Below are 23,874 nucleotides of genomic sequence, written 5' to 3'. Positions count from 1 at the left end.
GTGATTCTAAGATATCAACAATAAGATAAGTAACCCAAATTTAAAAATGAACAAATGTTCTAAAAAGATATTTCTCTAAAAATGTACAAATGCCAATGAATTCATTGCAGAATGGCCAACATGAGTAGTCAGCATGGAAATGCAAATAACATTCATTAGGATTATTACATTAAAAAAGGTCATAATAAGGGTTGGTGAGAATCTACAGAAATGGAAATTCTTATATACTGTTGATGGTAATATAAAGTAATAGTTACTTTTGAAAATAGCCCAGCAGTTTTACAAAATGTTAAAAAGCCAGGCAAGAGAAATGAAAACATATGTCCACACAAAAACTTGTATATGAATGTTGATATTAACATTATTCATAATGACCAAAAAATTGCCACCTAAACTCCATCAACAAATAAATATTTAATATTTTGTATATAAAAGGACTTAAATATTGATACATGCTACAACATGGATTAATGTTGAAAAATATGCTAAGTGGAAGTCAGTCCCCAAACCACCTATTATGTTATTCCATTTGTAGCAAATGTCCAGAATATGCAACTCTATGGAGATACAAGTAGAACATGGATTAGTGGTTGCCTAAAGTTGGAGGTTGTGGATAAATGTTGAATGACTAATGGGAATGAGGTTTCTTACTGAGGTAATGAAAATCTTCTAAAATTGATTGTGGCAGTGATTGCACAATCCTGGAAATATCCTAAAAACCATTGAATTATATACTTTATGGATTATTTGAATGACATGAATTATATCACTATAAAGATGTCCTTTTTAAAGGAAAAGAACAAATGAAGAAATCAACCTAGGAAACCTATTTTAGTTTCTAAGGGTACTGTAACAAATGTCACAAACTAAATGATTTAAAGCAAGAGTGACTCTTATAGTTATGGAATCCAGAAACCCAAAATCAGTTTCACTGGGCTGTAAATAGGTTGATGGCACAGCTGTACTTCCTCCAGAGGCTCTGGCTGAAAATCTGTTTGTTGCCTCTTCCAGTTTCTGGTGGCTGCCAGCATTTCTTGGCTTGTGACTACATCACTCCAATCTATGCCTCCATGATGGTATTCCCTCCTTTTCTTCTGTGTCTGTCTGTTAAATCTCTCTTTGTTCCTCTAATAAGGATAGATGTGATAGCATTTATGCTTTACAAAAACAGTCTTTCCATTTTAAAATCCTTAACATAGCCATATCTGCAAAGATCCTTTTTCCTTATTTTAAAAGAAAATATTTAAAAATTAGGAACAATTTACTTGAGCAAGGAAAAATTAAAGCATTGGCAGCACTCAGAACCAGATGAGGTTCAGGAATCTCCATCCATGCAGTGTGAACAGCATGCTTTCAAAGGCTAGAAATGGAAGCAAAGTACAAAAATCACCTCATCAGCTTCAGTTAGGTATTTGCCTTATTTGGGCATGGGGTGATGAGGATTTGGATATGATCTGATTAGTCAGCTGCTGATGATTGAAGCTTGCCTGTTTGTAATTGACTGAAATTCTAATGCTTATTAAAAATATGTATTCCTAAATTAATTTCCATTTGTTTGCTACTAAGTACTTACAGTTTGTTATGCAACTGTTATATACAGAAACAGACTCAGGATAATGGCCTTTTGCTTATTTAGTTTAACACTTACAAAACAGCATTTAGAGGTTCCAAGGATTAAAACCCTATATCTTTTAGGGAAGATTTATCCAGCCTATCACTCACAAAACCCAAAAGACCTATTTTAAATGCATCTCCTTTGTAGGTAACATGTATCTGGGCCACATCTACCATAAATTGTTTATATTTGTCTGTAAGTTTGAGGAGGAAATCTCTTGGGTCTACTGTCTTGAAACATTACTAGAAGTTCATGGTGCATTTAATGACCAAGCAAGAATTTTGGAGATCATTACATAATGGACTTTTCAGTTTTCAAGCAATCCAGGCCTTTTCTGAGGTTTGTGGTCCACATGGTGTGTCTTTGAACTGGCTGTGATACCTCACTTTTGTCTGTGTTCATACCCAGTGTGATATTTCCCAGAAACCCTGGAGTCATGAAAGATTTCTTTCTGTTCATTTTATAGGTTCCTGTGTAAACTGTGAATTGCTATAAACACGAGAGGTCATTTTATTGGACATGTTTTCCTCTGATAGTTCTCACTGCAGTACCTGTTCATGAATCCCCTGACATGGCTTTAGGCTTCTAGAGAGGAGGAAAATATTGTCTGAGAAATTGAAAACACAGTAGAAGATGAACACTTTAAAATATGCTCTCTAAGAGTTCAAAGGAAGTGAAATTCATGTCAAACTGTTTAGCTTCCATTGAACTCTTCAGGAGAAAAAATCCGAGACTAAAATTTATCAGAGGCAGTAAGCTTATTTTTAAAGTTTTGATTAGAATCTTTGCATTCAAATGGCAATTTTCTCTTATAGTAGTTACTTGAAGATAGTGCACCTATGTATTTTGTTATTATGGACGTTGTTTTTAGAACATTTGTAGCTTATTATTGGAGAGTACTTATCTTCAGATCCTACTTCTAAATAATCATCTTTAATATTTGACTACAACTAGTATCATCTAATTTGCTTATTCACTTTACTTTCCATCCCTTATACTGAGTGACTTGGGGTTATTTAAGAAAGCTAAGTTCAGCTTCATAGTTTGACTCTCCTACAACTAAGACTATTCAAAATAATTTAATTGATGTTGGCAATAAAACGGAACTCTGACAAATTTCAAGTAATGACAGCTTAATAAAAATAAATGTGAAGGCACAGAAATTAAAGACTTTAAACGGAATAACACACATGTGAATGTGTAGGTTTTGGGTGAGTGCATTAAAAATAATAGAAATTGGAAGCAAGTATTTCATATGTTGGTTAAGATGCCCTATTCCACATCAGAATATTCAAGTTGGAGAACCTGGGTTCAATATTGGTCCTAGCTCCTGACTCCAGCTTTCTGCCTGTAGACCCTGGAAGGCAACAGTGATATCTCAAGTAATCGGGTTCCTGCCTTGCATGTAAAAGACTTGGATTACATTTCTAGCTCCTGTCTCTAGCCCTGCTCAACCCTGCCATTGTGGGCAGTTTGGGAATGAGGCAGTGGATGGGAGTTCTCTCTGTTTCTGTCTTTACCTCTCTGCCTCCACATTAATTGATTAATAACTAAGTTATACTTTAAGATCATACTTTGTGTACTGTAACCACAAACACAGGATTCTTTGTGGTAACCTTGCCTGTCTTCTGCTAAGAACAAATACTTTTTGAGTACTCACTGCGTATAAAGAGTGATAGGCTCTGGTGAACAAAATAAGTAGTCTCTTATTTCATAGCAACATAAGTAGGTGGAAATATATATATATATATATATATATATATATATATATATATATAGTATGACATGGAACGATAAATGCTTTGGAGAAAAATTAAGAGCAAAGAGAAAGAAAGTGATGAGGTGGAGTTGTTATTTGGATAAAGTGGTCAGGAAAGACTTAACTGAAAAGGTGTTCTTTTAGCAGAGATATGAAGTGAAAATCTGGGTTTGGGAGGAGTGGTGCAGAGGTGCTGAAGACAGCATTCCCCAGAGGCAACAGCAGTTACAAGTTGATGCTTGGTTGATGACATAAACTGAGACAGACATCATATCTCAGTCGACCATTCAGGACAGTTTAAACATAAAGTACAAATATATGAGGAGGAGCTATACTGAGGAAGGAAATACTTATTCTTACTGGAGAAAAATATCCTCTCTTGATCAAGGCTCAGTATAAAATCTATCCCTTTTCTTTTTGTATTTTCTGCCCTCTATCTTATCCATGAACATTTTGACTTGCCTTCCCTTTTTAGTTTTCTGGTCCCTGATTACTTAACCAGAATTAACCTAATCATGTTAGTCTAGCTCCTTCTCCATGATTTAGGATGAGTCATTGTGATCCAGTCATTATATTGCTCAACTTCTGTTAGTGTATTACAGTCAAAGCACATTGGAATATGTGTGTGTGCACACACACGCATGTGCTACATTCATCTTACATTTTGTAACCATGTCAGTTTCTGAATGTGTGGAGCTCTGATTCTAAACTAAAGTGTAAAGGGAATCAATGTTGGGATGATTTTAAAATATACTTCTTTTCAATATTGAGAACAGAGTCTGAAAAGAAGTATAAAAATGATATATGGATATAATGACTATGTGTTTTGTAGCCCTTGTTTTCTGTTTTTTTTTTTTTCTTGAAATCAAGCATTCTGTTGTACACCACACTTTGCAGTAGATTGTCTTTGCATTGGTTGCAGCCTATACTTGGTCCCTGAAGAGCTATTAGAACAGTTTAATGGTTAGCTGGAGCTGAGGTTGCTGAGGCAGAACAGAGCACAATTGTCCACGTTAGTCACTCAGAGAACAGTGATGTCTGGATGGTGCAAGTTAACTTAATAGTTTTGGCATTGGCCAAAGTCAGTGGTTTACAAATATCCTAGACAGGAACACAGAGTGAAGAGATCGCTACTGTTGTTTGGTTGACATCCCTTTAATAGTGGTCATCTTATCCTCAACTAACTTAGGCTGCTGTTGTAGTCTGGGAGTTTATAGAGATCTGAAAAAGTCAAGAAAGTTGTTAGCAAATAGCTGTACAGAGTTAAGTGTCCCTGAGCAGCAACTGCTAGTTGGCTGTGAATGTAATATAAAGTTGGAATATTTATCCTTAGATATTTTGGTGATACACCTCATGCTTCTTTCAACCAGTAAGGAGAATTCTAGTTACAATTAAAAAGGTTATAATGTCCAGGGAGGAGTTTTGACTATAAAACTTGTATGACTTTGCTTTTCTTCACCATAAATATTTATATTTTAAGACATACTCCAAACTCCTTGGAAAAATATTTAAACAGTCAGGTCCTAACAGAAATCTCCAAGGAGATAATGGAAAACCAGGATATAAGCCCAAGAAGAATTCCATGTGTTCTCTTATAGTTCATAAAGAGAACCTCCAATTTAGCGACATTGTTGCCTCTGCAGGAGGGGCTGGGGTTTGAGAATTTACTTGTTCATTTAGTAAAAATCTTAGATATACTAAAGGTTAGTTATATTTTTTAGAGGAAAAGTAGATTTGATTGTAATCTTAATTAAAGGTGAGACAAATTAAAAGGCCTATTATTGTTCCCCAGGATTGTTCAAATTTCATGGAGTGTTTATATTAGAAAAATTCATCGTATCAAGGGAAAAACGAACTTGAAAAAGCAAAGCATGTATGAACAGGCCCACCAGGATTATCTCAAGTTGTAGAAGAGTTGTTAGAATGTGAAGACCAACATCTGCAACAAAATCCAGAGATAATGTTGAGGACAGAGTATACACTGTTTTTGAATGACTTACGTTTTGATTGATTTCAGAAGTAGTTCTTAAAGATGTGCCACTGGAGATATTCCACGGATAGTACAATAACTGCGGTTTGCTAGAGGACAGTAATTTGCATTCTGAAATATTGAAACATTTGAATCAAATATTGAAATATTTTAATCCAAATAGTTTTAAATTTGTTGAATAGGAGCGAGCTGATTACATCCATTAATTTCAGGTGAGTTCAACCTACAACCTTGTCAAGAATAGACTTTATAGTAGTATTTGCAATAGCATTTTTTGGTGAATTACAAGAATGTTCCACTTCTCCAAAGAAGTTGGAAGTTTCTGTTTGTGAAGAAGCATTGCTGGATGAGTTTCTCGGTTAAAAACTCACATCGGGAAGATGAAAGAGACTTCCATTGTGAAGAGAGGTTAGCTCATGTGCAGGCTCTGAAGAGGGAACCATGGGCCTTTGGGGATGTTTTCATAATTTGCCTGTTTGAAACATCCTCCTTTGCTTTGTTTGCCAGGAAAGTTCTTCAATTTCTTTGTGAAATGTAGACATTTACAGCTCATAAAAAAGGTGATTTATGCACTTTTGGCTAGCAAAAATGCTTTCCATACCCCCACATTTTAGTTCCTCAATTTACATTTTCTGAGGGGTCTTCTAATTCTGTGTATCTCTTATTTAGTAATCTTGCATCTGCTTTATCTCTTTCCCCAGTAAATCTCGTGTTTGAGAAAATTTGGTTATGGCCTTACAAACAGATGGAAACTATTTTGAATTTTTAAATATCCAAGGCCTTTGCTGTGGTTTTTAAAGTGTCTTTCCCAGTTTCTAATAATAACTTTCTCTGATCTTTTTGGTACAAACAGGCACTATTTGGGTGATTGAGTTGTTCTTTTTAAAGTCGTTTACTGAATTTTCTTTCATTGAGAGAAATGGCTATTATGGTCAGTAAAAAATTATAATATATTGATATTTTAATCTTTTAAATTAGTTATTGCATAAGCTTTTCAAGCTTCGGATGGGAGGCTGATATAAATAGCAGTAATTTGTTCTCTCTGACTACTTGCTCTAAGAATTTTACCATATTAATGGAACTTCAGAGACAGCTTGGAATAGTAGTAGATCTTTTACTATGTTTTTCTGTTCCCTTATTTTAATGCCAGATAGACAATAAAATGTGCCTTTTTATAGCTAACTTCTTTGTGCTTTAACCTCCATTCCTCCTAGACATTAATTCCTCTGACTATAAAATATTTCCTGAAAATAAATTGAATTATTTACTGAATGTTCATTTTACAATGAAAGCATCTTCCAATTGTAAGGAATCTTAGAAATTCTTTATTTAAACCTTCCATTATCATCCAATGAAGAGATATCTTCAAACTCTGTTCCAATAATTCTTTTTTTCACTAATCTGTTTTTATTTTTTTTTATTTAAGGTATACAAATTTCATGTATTTCACATACAGATTTAGGAACATAGTGATACTTTCCACACTTCCCTCCCTCCTGCCCATGCTCCCACCCTTCCTCCTCTTTCCTCTCTTACTTTTTACAGTGATCTACTTTAAGTTTACTTTATACTCATAAGATTAACTCTTCTCTAAGTAAGAGCTCAACAAATAATAAGAAGGAATAATAACATTCCGCAACAGTAGAGATGAGGGCTGTAAATAATTATTGAATCTCAAAATGTCAGTTTTGCTCCTATACATTACATTTTTGGTGCTCTAATAGTTACTACAGATCAAGGAAAACATATAGTATTTATTTTTTTGTGACTGGCTTATTTCACTAAATATAAGGCTTTCTAGTGGCATATATTTTGTTGCAAAAGACAGGATTTCATGCATTTTGATTGCTGAATAGTATTCCATTGTGTGTGTGTGTGTGTGTGTGTGTGTGTTATATCACCACTTTTTATCCAGTCATCAGTTGATGGACATATGGGTTGATTTCATCCTACTTCATGGGAACCACCTCATTTGTAAAAGTACTGATTACACACTGAGTAGAAATACAGTTCCTATAGTTCTTATTCAGACAATTTCAATCTTGTATAATCAAATGAAATGTCTCTTTTTATATTTAAACATGATTATATGTCTCAAAAACTACCTCCACATAGAGTAAAACATTCATAGTCAATCTATAAGACACATTTTTGTGGCCCATTATTGTTCATTTTTTCTTTCCATGAAAGATTTTAAGGACTGTTCTAAGCTAGGTATTGTGCTACCCATTGAGGTTATAAAGATGGATAAGAATTAAATAGTCTAAACTAAAGAAAATAGAATGTAGGAAAACATTATGCTGAGTGAAATAAGCCAGTCCCAAAGGGACAAATATCATATGTTCTCCCTGATTGGTGACAACTAACTGAGCACCAAAAAGGAAACCTGTTAAAGTGAAATGGACACTATGAGAAACCGTGACTTGATCAGCCCTTGCCCTGACTGTTGATGAACAACTTAATATGTTATCCCTCTTATATTTTTTGTTTGTTTGTTCTACTTAATACTATTGGTTGAATTCTGTAATTAATACACAGTTATTCTTAAGTGTTGAAACTTAACTGAAAAGTGATCCTTGTTAAATATAAGAGTGGGAATAAGAGAGGGAAGAGATGTACAATTTGGGACATGCTCAAGCTGACTTGCCCCAAACGGTAGAGTTAGAAACATACCAGGGGATTCCAATTCAATCCCATCAAGGTGGCATGTACCAATGCCATCACACTAGTCCAAGTGATCCACTTCTATTAACAATTAATCATAATGATAGGACTAAGAGTTAAAGGGATCACATAAACAAGACTAGTGTCTGAAAATACTAGCTTATAGAATAAAAAAGGGAGAGAACGATCCAACATGGGAAGCGAGATACACGGCAGACTCATAGAATGGCAGATGTCCTAAACAGCATTCTGGCCTCAGAATCAGCCCTTAAGGCATGCGGATCTGGCTGAAAAGCCCATGAGAGTATTTCAGACATGGATAGCCAAGACACTCTGCCAAAAAAAAAAAAGTGACCTCAATAAAAGATCTCCACGAGTTAGTTTCCAGTGGAAAGAACAGGTCATCAAAGAAGGAGGTACCTTTCTCTGATGGGAGGAGAGAACTTCCACTTTGACTATGACCTTGTCTAAATATGGTCAGAGTCAGTGAACTCAAAGGGCTTCTATAGCTTTGGCAACTCATGACAAGAGCCTAGGGTGATTACTGATGCCATAAACAAGAGTGTCAATTTGTTAAGTCAACAACAGGAGTCACTGTGCACTTACTCCTCATGTAGGATCTCTGTCCTTAGTGTGCTGTACATTGTGATTTAATGCTATAACTAGTACTCAAACAGTATTGTTCACTTTGTGTTTCTATGTGGGTGCAAACTGTTGAAATCTTTACTTAATATATGCTAACCTGATCTTCTGTATATAAAGAGAATTGAAAATGAATCTTGATGTGAATGGAAGGGGAGAGGGAGTGGGAAAGGGGAGGGTTGCGGGTGGGAGGGACGTTATGGGGGGGAAGCCATTGTAATCCATAAGCTGTACTTTGGAAATTTATATTCATTAAATAAAAGTTAAAAAAAAGAAAATAGAATGTAATGGGAAATATGAGCAAATCCAAAATAACAGTATTACTCACACTAAAAGTATAAACTGTATGTTATAGAACATATAGTACAGGCATCAAAAACATTTTGTTTCCTTAAAGGATTGCCTAAATGGAGAATTGAAGAAAAAGAGATATTTGGAGTGAACAATTTCAAAAGCACATAAATATGAAACAGTGTGACATATTCAGGTGAAATGTGTCCAAAATGAAAACAGTGGGTGATGTAGTAATGGGACAGAAAACTAGAGAAGGATAGATAGGGCCTAGGTCATGTGCTCATTGGAGTTTGAACTTTATGTCAAATACCATGGGGTAGTCATTGAAATACTGGGGAAGTAATACTTGCATTTTAGTCAGATCACCTTGGTAGCACAGTGCATAAAAGGTAAGACAGCGCGGCATCTGAAAGTCTATATAGGCTACAGAAGTAACTTAGGAACAACTATAAGGGATGTGTGAGTATGTGTGTGCATGCATGTGTGTGATAGAGAGGTGAGTAATGGTTAGAGATGATAGATATACTAATATATATTAGAACTTAACTTGGGGAATTTTAAAAAAACCTATTTATTGACCCAAGATTCTGATTAATTGGTATAAGATGCAATCTTGGCGTGGGGATGTTTTAAAGGCTCCCTAATTGGTTATAATTGAACAAAAAAGTTTTAAGTTTCTTTTTACTAAAAAGTTTATTTGACTCAGAGAAAGAGTGAGAGTGAGAACATGCATGCAAGAAAAAGTGCACACTCGTATTTACTGGTTTACTTCAAAAATGCCAGTGAAGAACTTAATCTAGGTTTCCCCCATGAATGGCAGGAATCCAGTTACTTGAGTCATCACTGTTGCCTTCCAGTGCTTGCGTTAGCAGGAAACTAGAATCAGGAGCTGGAGCCAGGAATGGAACCCACGTACTTGGATGTGGGATGCAGGTACCTTAACAGCTAGGATAAATATCTGACTCAACAAACTTTTAGAATCACTGGTCTATACATTTTAGCAATTAAATAGGTTATAGTTTTCAACATCTTATTTATGTGGCCCAAGAAATGGGCAAAATGCTATTGATATGTTCTGATCAACTACGAAAATTTCTTCCTTGAATCAGAACAATGTTCTTTATTAAGGAAGCTTAAGTCAGAATTTCCCATCTTGGTAGTCATATCACATTGTTTGATCCAACAAGCTTTTAATTAACTACCTTCATTTTTTCATTGGAACTTTGTTGAACAAGTTGTATTCTAATCTTCATGGCTTTTAGTCCTAAATTCAGGTCTTTATATTCATGTATATTTAATGTTACCTTTTTAGATTCATTTAGAATTTTTAGATTCGTTTAGATTTTTAGACTCATTTAGAACAGCTCATGTTCAGCAAATCTTGATACTTCATCATCCTTCGATATAGACATGCCTTCTATACCTAACTGGGCTAATCATAAAAGATATTAAATCGGACAAGTACAATGATTGAATCTCAATAGAGGATTGAATATTTCGCTAGATATTAATGTGTGTGAAGATGTATAGATATGAGGTCACCTGTGCTTTCAGGGTAAGAAGTGGGGATACAAAGTCAGACTTTCTCAGCTTTAAAGCCTATAGGAGGGGACTATCATTGTGGTACAATGGGTGAAGCTGCTGCTTGCAATGTCAGCATCCCATATTGGAGTGCCAGAGACCCAGATGGAGGTCCTGGCTCCTGGGATTTTGGCCTGCCCCAGCCTGGATATTGCAACCATTTCTAGGTGAACCATTAGATTGTAGATTCTCTCTCTCTCACCCCCTATCTATCTCTGCCTTTCAAATAAATAATTATTTTCTTGTAAAAAGCTGTAGATTTATATTTAGGACTGAAATGGAATTTTAAAAGTTCTTGGGGCATCTAGCTGGAAGAATTCTACTTCTCTGAGTGCCTATGATATCCCCAGGAAGGGAACCATTCTATAGAAGATCCTGATGCATTTTTTCACTACCTAAGTGACCACTATAGATATCATGAGGATTCTTAAGCTTTTGATATACAAAAGGTTTTACAGAACTTTCCTGATAAAAGCCAGATAGAATAGTCTATTGAAAGGTATTTTGTCAGTAGATTTTCTACAAGATGTAATTTATAATATGCTAGTGATAAAGGTTTTGAAATGACCACTAATATCCATTTCTTAGGAGAAAAATGCCGTTTAAACTTCTGGATGAGATGGATAAATGCTGTTTTGTTTAAAGCATTTGTCTTTAACCTCAAAAGTCTGAATATGTCAGAAGTCCAAATATCACCAAACAATAAGGCACTTGTTAAACTGAAAGACATGAATGCCATTTTCTGAAAGCTGATAGCAAGCCACAGATAAGCTATGAAACTTGCTAATACACTTTCACTGGCTTTCATTTAGAAGAACTCTATTAGCCAGTGGCTTTTGACCCCAGACTTTTATTATAGACTTTTCTCCCATAGTGAATGTTTTCTGATTTATGGACTTCAGCAAAAGAGGATTTGTTGTATAAAACCTAGACATTTTTAACCATAGCAAAATGAACAATATTTGTACTGTGAGTGAAGAAAGCATGTGGGAGTTCCAAAGATTTCCTTTGGAAAGCACTTATTGCAAAATTGAAAAACTAATTCAGTCATCCTCAACTTTGAGAATTGAAATTTTTATTAGAACTAATCCTAATTAAAAATTTTGAAGAAGGTAAAGTTTGACTTTTCTAGTTCTACAGTCCCTGTTCATTTCTGTGGCCCATCCCACTCTGATAGGGCTTTATCCGAGCATGTGTAACACCCTTATGTACTGTGGTCAGAGCTGTCCTCCCACCCCCCCACCCATCACCACTAACGTGTAAAACCTAAGCCTTTGAGAAGCATATTTCAGGCTGCTTCTTTCAATTATCTTGCTTTGAGTCTCATTCTTTCAGCATCTTCATAGAACATCATTTCATTAATTTCCTATAAAAAATCACAATTAACAGAAGAGAACGTGCAAATGTATGCTTGTGAGATATATCACTAGTAGGCCAGGGTTGGAAGGGCGAGTTAACACAACATGCTCTAACCCACTCCTTTTACCTCTCAGCCTGTGCTAGTCTTCTCCATGTACTTGCTACTACAAGGCTTTGCTACTGCTCTTTGAACATCTTCAGGAATGCTCCTGAATTCTTGCACTTGCAATTTTCTGCTACATCAAGAGTGAAATCTTCCCTTACTATCTTATTTAAAATTTTGCTCTCTCAGTTTCTCAGGCATGGAAAGCCAAGACACTGTGGCAAAAAAAAAAAAAAAAAAAAAAATGACCTACATGAAAGATCCCTGTGAATGAGATCCCAGTGGAGAAAATGGTCCATCAAAGAAGGAGGTACCTTTCTCTGAAGGGAGGAGAGAACTTCCACTTTGACTATGGCCTTGTTTAAATAAGATCAGAGTTGGCAAACTCAAGAGGCTTCCAGGCCGGCGCCGTGGCTCATTAGGCTAATCTTCCACCTTGCCGCGCTGGCACACCGGGTTCTAGTCCTGGTCGGGGCGCTGGATTCTGTCCCGGTTGCCCCTCTTCCAGGCCAGCTCTCTGCTGTGGCACGGGAGTGCAGTGGAGGATGGCCCACGCCCTTGGGCCCTGCACCCCATGGGAGACCAGGAGAAGCACGTGGCTCCTGCCATCGGATAGGTGCGGTGCACCAGCCACAGCGCGCCGGCCGCACCAGCCATTGGAGGGTGAACCAATGGCAAAGGAAGACCTTTCTCTCTGTCTCTCTCACTGTCCACTCTGCCTTGACAAGAGCCTCGGATGATTACTGACGTCATAAATAAGAGTGTCAATTGCTAAATCAACAACAGGAGTCACTGTGCACTTACTCCCCATGTAGGATCTCTGTCCTTAATGTGTTGTAGTATGTGAATTAATGGTAAAACTACTACTCAGACAATACTCTATACTTTGTGTGTCTGTGTGAGTGCAAACTGTTGAAATCTTAGTAAATACTAAGTAGATCTTCTGTACATAAAGATAATTGAAAATGAATCTTGATGAAGAGTGGGATGGGAAAGGGAGTGGGATATGGGATGGTTGCAAGTTGGAGAGAGATTATGGGGGGAAAGCCGCTATAATCCAAAAGTTGTACTTTGGAAATTTATATTTATTAAATAAAAGTTAAAAAAAAATTTGCTCTCTCCTCACAAATGCTCCATAGTTTCATTTCTCGCTCTGTTTTTCCCATGACATTTATCACCACTTGCCCTTTTATTGATTCATTGATTGTCTATTCACAACCACTAAGTTTAAGCTATATGAAGGCAATGACTTTTGTCTCCTTTGATAATTACTATATTCTTTATCTAAAACAAGTTGATCTGTTAATATACCTCAAAAATTTGCTGAATGCAAATATCCCTTTGGCAAAGAATCCTGTGATATGTATTGATACTAGTAATGTGCATCCTTTCACTTAGCAATCCTATTCATAGGTTAAATTTGGATACATATATTTTTTTAAAGATTTATTTATTTGAAAATCAGAGTTACACAGAGAGAGGAGAGACAGAGAGAGAGGTCTTCCATCCGATGGTTCACTCCCCAACTGGCCGCAACGGCCAGAGCTGCGCTGATCCGAAGCTAGGAGCCAGGAGCTTCCTCCAGGTCTCCCACGTGGGTGCAGGGGCCCAAGGACCTGCACTGCTTTCTCAGGCCATAGCAGAGAGCTGGATCTTAAATGGAGCAGCTGGGTTTCCAACCAGTGCCCATATGGGATGCTGGCACTTCAGGCCAGGGTGTTAACCCACTGTGCCACAGCACTGGCCCCAAGGATGCATATATTTTTGCCCCTCTTCCCATTGAGAGAGGAGGTTGATATCCCCTCCTGTTAAAGCCAAATGAATTTTATGAATGACTGATAGAATATGGTTAAAAGGGCATTGCCAGTTTCCAGGATGAGGCCTTAAGATATTAGCAGTTTCCAGTTCCTTTTTTGACTGCTTGCTCTTAGTATCAGCCACCATACTGTGAAGAAGTCTACACAGTCCACAGACAGGCCTAAGTAGAAAGGAATTAAAGTCCCTGGTTAACAGTCATATCTAAGTCTCCATTCATGTAAGGGAGCTATCTTGGAAATGAATCCCCAGCCTCCCTGGAGCTACCTCAGTTGGAACTATGAGAATTCTTCTGCTGAGCTCTGCTCAAATCTTAAACTCATAAGCTTTTTGGGGTGTGGTTTGTTATTTAACAATTGGTTATTGGAACATTATTTTTTGTGAATATATGTTAGAGAAATAATAACACAAGAATAGATTTATGTGGAGATGTTTGCAGCAATGTTCTTTATGATTAAAAAAAGAATGAAAAGCACTATAATGTTTATTATGAACATCATGGCTGAAAGTATTGCATAGCTCTAATGTTGACTTTATTCAGCTCCTAAATGAGTGTAAGTGTATCAATATGAAAAGATCTAAAATATGGCTATCGTTTTATAAAAGAAAGTTTCAGAGTAAAATGATTAGTCTAATTTTATATACCTTAAAAAGATCTTTATATATACCTATTTAAATAATCAATATGACCATTAAAAGTATTAGTAATCTACACACCAAATTACTAACAGATTTTGTACACAGAACGAAATTGAATAAGGAAGCTAGAAATTATTTTTTCTTTAAATGCTTTTATATTGTTTGAATTGCTTAAAAATGCAAAATAAATTCAGTGATTAACTGGCTGGCTGTTTGACCTTGGTCCCTCTGTTTTCTAATCTTTATGTAGAGATACAACATACAAAAAAAGATTATTGCTTTCAGTCTCCATGAAATGACAACTTTACTTTCTTACATTTTATAGATCAAAGTAATGTCTCACCATGCAGCAGCTAGATGGCACCACCACCCCCTAACATTTCTGTTTTAATAGTTCAACTTGAATTGCAGCTGGTGCTGAATGTGCTGGTCTTTTTTTTTTTTTCTTCCATGACAGCTTCTGTCAGACATATGATTTTTTCATGAGAGGGAATTTAGATATGTTGCTTTGAGATTCTACAGATCTCTTTGTAAAAGATTTATCATAGGTAAAGTGGAAGTCTTTGAGAACAATGAAAGTGAGCCTCTTGTAGTGGATAGTCACCGGCTTGATACCAGCCTTTGGGACTCAGTTGCCCTAATTCCATCAGCTGTCTCTCTTTGTATTCCAGAAGACACTCTGACAGCCCCAATTATCCCCAGTTATTAACACACCATGTAGTAAGGACAGTGCCAACTTCAATAAGTACAATATGTGATCTACTTGAAATTATGTGAAGCAGGTTGTGGTCATTGGAGGATGCTCTCTCCTTATTATGGGAATCATAGATATTTTAGCAATCCCTGAACAAATGAACTTGTACATTTTGAGACCCAGAGAAGTCAAGTGATTTGTTCAAGTTTAACCAAAAAAATAGTACACATAGTTACATAGTTTCATCCCCCCGCCCCTTTTATTTCCTGTTGGACTACTGCTCCTTCAAATGAAAAAAAAAAAAAAAAGTAATTGATGGCCATAGCAGGAAATTTTAGATTTTCTTTTCCTTAACACCAGTGAGCTCTAGGGTAAGGGCAATTTGGGCAATTGGGAGATTGTGTGTGATCAAATTACCTGAAATTAAATTTCTTCATGCATTAAAAATAGGTATAAGTAATTGTTTGCCTGCCTTATATTATTGTACTGAAAAGTCATGTGCAAATTAAGGAGAACCAGACTGAACACAATAGATTTTTGGAGTTTTTTAAAATAAGGTCATAAGAACCCAGTTCCTTCTTAGCATTATTTGTCTGTCAAAACAAGTGAGTTTTTCTTCTTTGCAATGAATGTTTTGGTTACTTATGGTGATTTTCTTCAGTTCGCTTGGTGCTAGAGGAGCATAACAATGGTCTCCTTCCTCCCCAGTTCTACCTTTGTCAATTTAGACATAAAAGAGCTGTCCACTCAGCTTTGTCCCCCTCTTGGTTGCCTGTTTTGGAAGTAGCGATGCTTTGATCTATTGCTAACTTCTCTGACTTTTCTTTCCTCAAGTGCTGGCTACTGAACTGTGAATTCCAAGGAGTTACTAAGATTTTAGAAATCTGCTTAAAAGACATAGGACAATATTCAGTAGTCATAGTTTTTTACTCCATTTTTCAGATCTATTCCTTTCAAAAATTAAAGTTGAAGGGGCCGGCGCTGTGGCATAGCAGCCGGGTATGGCTACTCCATTGCCAATCTATCTCTCTGCTATAGCCTGGGAAGGCAGTGGAAGATGGTCTGAGTCCTTGGACTGCTGCACCTGCGTGGGAGATCTGGAAGAAGCTCCTGGACCCTGGCTTTGATTGGTGTAGCTCTAGCTGTTGTGGCCAGCTGGGGAGTGAATCAGCAGATGGAAGGCCTGTATCTCTCTCTGTGTCCCCTTCTCTCTCTGTGTAACTTTTTTTTTTTTTTTTTTTTTTTTTTTTTTTTTTTTTTTGACAGGCAGAGTGGACAGTGAGAGAGAGAGACAGAGAGAGAAAGGTCTTCCTTTTTGCCGTTGGTTCACCCTCTAATGGCCGCCGCTGCAGCCGGCGCACCGCGCTGATCCTGGCAGGAGCCAGGAGCCAGGTGCTTTTCCTGGTCTCCCATGGGGTGCAGGGCCCAAGCACCTGGGCCATCCTCCACTGCACTCCCTGGCCATAGCAGAGAGCTGGCCTGGAAGAGGGGCAACCGGGACAGAATCCGGCGCCCCAACCGGGACTCGAACCCGGTGTGCCGGCGCCGCAAGGTGGAGGATTAGCCTATTGAGCCACGGCGCCGGCTCTGTAACTTTGACTTTCAAATAAATAAATAAATCTTTAGAAATTAAATATTCAGCAGTTTAAATTTTTCCCTTTTAGTCCCTGCCTACAAGTTTTCTTTCTGGACTATAAATCACTTTGCTCAGAACTCTGACATGAAGGGAGAGAGTAGCTTTAGGAAATGACATGCTAGTAAATTTGATATTATATAGATGGTGTTTCACACTTTGTTTGAAACCTTTAAAATCAAGAAAATGAATTAAAGAAATTTTACATTATAATAGTTGTTGTGTAGTTTGATTGTGAAAATAAATAGTGACAAAAATCAACTATGAATTCAATAATACTGTTTGCCTTAATTGGTATCTTACTAGTTAAATACAAGAGTATTTTCAAAGATAGCCCCAAAAGAGTTTGATGATATCTCTGGTTAAAAACCATGGGTCGGGCCTGGCACTGTAGTGTAGTGGGTTAAGCTACCACCCGCAGCACTGACATTTTAAATGGAAGCCAGTTCAGGTCCTGGCTGCTCCACTTCTAATCTAGCTCCTTGTTAATGCATCTAGGAAAGCTTCAGGAAATGGCCCAAGTCCTTGGGCCCCTGCACCTGTGTGGGAAACATAGAAGAAGCTCCTGGCTTGGACTGGCCCAGATTGCAGCCATTTGGAGAGTGAACCAGTAAATGGAAGACCTCTCTCTGTCTCTCCCTCTCTCTTTCTGTAACTCTGCCTCTCAAATAAATAAATAAATCCTTTAAAAATGCTATGTGGAGAAATTAGAGGTGGCAGAAAGATGTTTGCTGGAGAGAGGCATCTCTAAAATGTGGTTCAGAATGGGTGTGGGTCTTGAAGTAAGAGAGGAGGAATGGGAAGCTCTCTGAGCAGGAGTTTTAGTGTGAGAAAAAGAGAAGTGCAATTATAAATATAAATTTGGACTTTCCAGCTGCACTTTCATAAGCTTAAGAAAAATTGGTCTTTATTAATAGTTCCTCTGTTACTTCAGACTATGTTGATGTTTTGCTCACTGTTCAGATGGCATAATTTCTATTGTCTTCTGAATCACTAAATTATTTGTTGTGTCATAGATATGATGTTGAGCCCATTCACTGAGTTAATTTCAGCTATTGTGTTTTTTAGTTCTAAAATTTCCATTTGGTCCTTACTTATATCTTCTGGTTCTTTGTTGTGAATTTGTATTTTGTCAGAGACTTTTTATTTTGTTTCAAGTGTACTTAAAATTGCTCCTTTAAATATTTTTGTCATGCTGCTTGTGAGATAATTGTAATATCTGTCATATTTTTATAGGTAATTAATAACTATCTTTTCTTTCCATTCAGTTTTAGATCTTCCTGGTTCTTGGTATGATGAGTAATTATCAGTTGAAGTCTGGTTATGTTGCCGTGTTATGAAACTCTAGATCTTACTTAAATCTGTGTTTGAGATGACTTTCTGTTTACAATGGAAAAAGGAATATCACCCTGTGACTACCACAGAGGAGTGGAAGTTGATTTGGGTTCCCAGTCTATGCTAAAAATGATAATCATATCACAAAATATCCATTTCATTACTACAAATTTTTTAAGACTACTGAAGAGGATTTTTCTGTTATCTGTTGCTATATAACAAATCACCCTACCACATACCCATTTAAAATAGTAATGATTTATCTTTCATTATTCTCTGGATTGGCAAGTTAAGATGGTTCTTTTGCTGACCCTGCCTATCATCACATGATTTCCTTCCTCTGATGACTTGGCTGGGGCTGGGAGCTCAATGTATCCTCTCTGATAGTTCTGGCAATTGATGCTGGCCATCTGCTGGGCACCTTGGTTTTCTCCTATATGACCTCTCATTTTCCACTTGGTGAGATGGGGTTTCTTCACAGCATGATGCTCCCAGGGTTCCAAGAGAGAGAAAAATGTAAGGCCTCTTAAGGCCTAGTCTTTGTGCCACCTCTAGCACCATGACAAGCTGAAATTCAAGTAGAAGAGAAACAGGCTCATATTTCTTAGTGGGAAGAAGGGCAAAGTCACATTGTGAAAAGACATATCTGATGTGACCATCTCTATAAATAACCTACTATGGGCAACAGAGAAATGAAATGCTGATGAGGTAGAGGGGCAGGATATGCTATTGTTGTTTTAGGGCCATGTGTCCTGGAACCAACTCAAGGTCTGAACAGCAACCTAAGAAAAGAGTGTGAAACTGTTGGCAGGGAGACCTTCTGTAATGACTTTAGATAGTCCTAAGGATTGCTTATTTTAACTCAGCCAATGATCAGGACTCAGCCAATGGACATTTTCTCTAGAGTATTCCCCTTACTACAAGCAAAGACTGAAGTCATCAAGCTACAGTTCAATCTAGAAATATAATCTGCCTGAGACAAAAAGATTTTGCTATGCTAAGCACCCCATGGACATAAAAATTTCAAATATGAAATGAAGCAATCTGCAAAATACCTATTGTGTAAACATTTTGGCTGCCAAAATAATGTTGTAAACAACAAAAAAATGAAAGCTATGAGGTTTCACAAAATTAGTAATTTTTTTGGTGCATATAATCCAGTAATTAGCAACACTAATTTAGCAAACTGGTTCTAAAAGGGACCTTGCATGCCTTTCTTGATAAAGGTGATGCTACCATCAGCCAATACAGCACCAGCTTGGTTGCTTAGGTGAGAGGTCCATGTCAGGAATTCGCTTCTGGAACATGAACTGTAAATAGGGATGTACTTGTGCCTGTAAGGCAGGCTGTATGATAAATTAACTATATCCAGGAGCTGTGCATGGGATTAATCACATAGCACATTTCTATACTAACTGTGTATACAGCCCTGTATTTTATAATGCTAGGTTTTAAAGTTTCAACATTTGGGATCTCTGAGTTTTAGATATAGAAACTTACTCCAACACAGTGTTAAGAAATAGCCTAGTTAATAAATGCCACTTGGGGCAGATGTGGCACTGCAAGTTAACCCTTACTTGGGACTCCTATATCCCATATTGGGGTGGCTGAGTTTGAGACCTGCCTCCACTTCTTCTTTTTTTTTTCTGTTAGCAGTTTTTTTTTTTTTTTAATGTTAAATACCATGGGACAGGATTGTAAGGATGAAAAACTCAGTCAACAACTGCCTCACAAGGGATAAGAAAAATTCTGCCATGATATTAGCAAAGGTAAAGGAGAAAATTTACATTCCCCCACAGAACACCTCTTGGCATTTCCTGAATGAGTGGGATTAGCAATCTAAATAAACCATATTTCAAGAGGTAACAGCAACAGATAAAATTTAAAGGGATTATTAAAATAACATTTACAAGACTCTGAACAATTCTTGAACTCTTATTAAAACCACAAAGAAAGAACAATTCTTTATTTATGAATTCTATAAAGGACTGAATGTGCAACTGACATCTGCTAGTGTTGACCTGATAATATACAATTTGTTCAGTAGCTGAACAGTTTGTTTTTATTATGTTTTCTAACCATAAGAGATCATTAAAGGCAAAGCCTATTATGACGCTGTACACTCAAAAAAATGGTCACTGCGGACCATACTACTAATGAAATGGTAGGTAAACAAATCTTTTCTGGTCAAGAGGAAAAAGTCACTATGCACTTACTCCTCATGTAGGATCTCTGTCCTTAGTGTGCTGTACATTGTGATTTAATGCTATAACTAGTACTCAAACAGTATTGTTCACTTTGTGTTTCTATGTGGGTGCAAACTGTTGAAATCTTTACTTAATATATGCTAAACTGATCTTCTGTATATAAAGAGAATTGAAAATGAATCTTGATGTGAATGGAAGGGGAGAGGGAGCGGGAAAGGGGAGGGTTGCAGGTGGGAGGGAAGTTATGGGGGGGAGCCATTGTAATCCATAAGCTATACTTTGGAAATTTATATTCATTAAATAAAAGTTTTTAAAAAAGAGGAAAAAAAAGAAATAGCACTCAGCATGCTTCACTCTACAAGATGAATTTTCCTGGAAAGAATCTAATGAAAATGGCTGCAATTACAACAAGAAGTGAAGGGAAAGGACTGGTGACATTATCTCTGAAGGATGCAGTTGAGGTGGAGCCAGGTTTATCCGAATGTGCTACCTTTCTGAGCCTTAATCCTTCATCTCTCAGGTGTTGATTTTCTTCTGAAAGCTTCATCATTTCTCCCTGAAGTCTTTTCCACTCTTCCATGTGTTTCCTTGTTTGAGTATCATTGAGGGAAACACTGTGCAGTTTTGGCATGGGTCCATCTTGTTTCGATGCATTCAGTGGAGCAGCTTTGCTGGCTTCCATGTCATTCAATTTATCATTTTCATTGGGCGTTTTGAATACACATCTCAATTTAGAATCCATTAATTCATCAGGTTTTGCCTCTTTCCACACAGCTTCCATATCTGAAGTGTTCGATGGAGCAAAAATGGTCTGTACGATAAACTTGTGTTTACTCTTTTCATTTGGATCATAGTCAAAGGGCTGTAGCATTACTGAAACAGTCAAACAGTCACAGTCGATCCTTGGTCAATAATTCCACTGTTGGGCCTCACACAGTACCAGAGAGGTGCTGTAGTCTTCATCTTGAAACATACTTTTCTATCCGATGGATTTTGCAATTTAAGATTTGTAGTGACTACATCTGTGAAGGGGCCTTTGAATTTGAGGTCTGTGGGTGGGTCGAGGACCAGGATCTGCTCGTGCTTCACCAAGGTGCCGTAGGCGGACGCCATCGGAGGGACAGTGCAGAGCCGCCTTTTTTTTTTTTTTTAAAGATTTATTTATTATTTTAAAGACAGAGTTACAAAGAGGCAGAGTCAGAGAGAGAGAGAGAGAGAGAGAGAGAGATAATCTTCCATCTGTTGGTTCACTCCCCAAATGGCCACAAAGGCTGTAGCTGTGCCAATCTGAGGAGCTTCTTCTGGGTCTCCCACATGGATGCAGGCCATGGCAGGAAGCTTGATTGGAAGTGGAGCAGCTGGGAATTGAAGCAGTGTCCATATGGGATGCCAGCACTGCAGGCGGCAGCTTTACCCACTACACCATAGTACCAGCCCCCTGCCTCCACTTTTGATAGAGCTTTCTGCTAATGCACTTACGAGGCAGCAGATGATGGCACAAGTACTTGATCTGCCATCATGTGGGAGAACCAGATGGAGTTCGTGGCTCCCAGCCCCGCCCTGACAATTGTGGGTATTTAGGGAGCAAACCAGAGGATGGAGAATTCTTTCTGTGTGTGTGTGTGTGTGTGTGTGTGTGTCTACCTTTCAAATACATATATACACACGACTTTAAAATACATAAATAAGATGAAAGAATGGTAATGTGTGGGGAGCAACTCAGACTAGACTAAGTTACTCGAATTAAGACTTATTCTATGCATCTGCTCTCCCACAATATGGCGCTGGGAGAGGAGTAAACAGCTTCTGCGCAGCTGCCTCCAGTTCGACCGATAAACTGCGGAGCTGTTCCTGATTGAAGGAGAGCAGTGTGCTCGGCGTGTGAGCAGCCGAGTTGGGATCGGTAGAAGAGGACTATAAAAGAGGAGAGATATGGCATGGTGGTGTGGGTTGGTTGGAGAGTGCGTTAGAGAGTTCACGGGGGAAGTTTGTTGCTTCGTTCTTTCTCATTTCTCTCTACTCATTCTTGCTTTGGGAGTTCACTGTTTGCTTATTCTTACTTTACTATAGAAAAGACTTGTAAAAGGGGAACAACAAGCGTCTGGTCTGGTGCGGCTCCTCTGCGGAGGAGCAGCAAGTGGTGCCGTGACTCGGTTAGGAAACCTAGGAGGGAAGAAGTGGAAAGAAGTGGGAAAATATCGGAGAGAGACTAGGGAAGAGCCTAGGGAAAGGCCGGACGAAAAGTGCTGGTGAGAAGCTAGTTAGAATCCAGGAAAAAAGCCACGAGGGAAGAAAAATAGAAGCTAGGAAAGAGGCATTTACTTGGGACGCCCGGGAGACTCAGTCTTCCACTACGCCCACCACTCCAACATGTCGCGGACGGTGCAGACAATGGAGTTCTTTGGCTACTCCTTGCCCACTGGCTACGTCTTCTTCCTAATGCTGGGCACCATCCTCTATTTCTCCCTAAAGATCATCCGTTATGGGCTGAATACGGTTTCTCTCTCTCTCTCTCCCTACTCCCCACCTCCTCGCAGCTTTTCTTCTAAGCGAGGGAAAGGAGGGGGGAGGAAATTTCACGCATTCCTAAGAGCAGTCATAGAGACGTCCCCCTGGTTTCTACAGCAGTGGAGACAGGTGGGACGGCAATTGCGTGCAGCTGGGGAATCGATAGAAGTGCTGAAGCTGTGGCAACTCGTTGATCAGGCGCTTCAGGACCCCACGGAAGGGATCGAATTGTTGCTTAATGAGGGGAGTGAGTTGCAGGAAGAATTATGGCAGGGCAGCCAGGCGAGCAGCTATTGTAATGAACAGGTGAGAAGAAAATCAAAGAAGGATTTAGAGAGCCAGGAAGCTTACGGGGGGAGGAGGAAGCTGAAGAGGGAACCTCGTCCCCGAGAGAGATGCCAAGAATATATCCTGGCCCTACAAGGCTGGCAAATTCAACCATAAAGGATGAATCGCCACCCCGGTATCGCCCATTGATACTGCCAAAGTTTCCTTCTGTAAAGAAAAGCCCTTTTTTTCCACATGAGATTGAAGAAGAGTGGGAGGAGGAAGAAGGAGCAATGGAGGGAGTAGGAATGCAGGAGGAGATAGAAAGGCCAAGAACCGAAAGCAAGCAAAGGGGAGCTGCTTATAGAAAACCTGCTTGGGAGCAATACCAGGAACCAGGCCAGGTGTTTCCTGTAATTCAGGATCAGCAGGGAAACAGGGGTTGGACGCCTCTTGATCACAAATTACTTAAAGAATTGCAACAATCAGTGCAATTGTATGGTCCCCATGCAAGTTTTACACAGGCAATCCTTGATAACATAGGACAGCAAGGCCTGATACCCGAGGATTGGAGGAACTTAGTAAGGGCGGTGTTAGGCGGGGGTGACTTCCTCTTATGGTTAGCTGCTTATAGAGAATTTGCTCGAGAATATTCAAAGCAGAACTATAGAGCAGGGAATCAAATATGGGATGAGGAAATGTTAAATGGAGAAGGGCGATTTGCCAATCCCGATGATCAGGCCCGACTACCAACAGCTGTCCTCTTACA

At 38.2% G+C, this 23,874-nt stretch overlaps 1 protein-coding gene and 1 pseudogene across 1 annotated transcript in view; both read right to left on the bottom strand.

The window, feature by feature from the left end:
* The window catches only part of LOC138845174 (large ribosomal subunit protein uL23-like), a 1,058,548-nt gene that overhangs the window by 426,148 nt on the left and 608,526 nt on the right, over nt 1-23,874 (bottom strand). The gene's annotated exons all lie outside the window — the stretch shown is intronic.
* LOC100355378 (vesicle-associated membrane protein-associated protein A pseudogene) lies at nt 20,658-21,446 on the bottom strand (annotated as a pseudogene).

This window comes from Oryctolagus cuniculus, chromosome 14, assembly GCF_964237555.1.
Source record: "Oryctolagus cuniculus chromosome 14, mOryCun1.1, whole genome shotgun sequence".
NCBI classification, from domain to species: Eukaryota; Metazoa; Chordata; class Mammalia; order Lagomorpha; family Leporidae; genus Oryctolagus; species Oryctolagus cuniculus.
The sequence above is the reverse complement of the archived record's forward strand: the minus strand, read 5'-3'. Positions and strand labels throughout refer to the sequence as shown.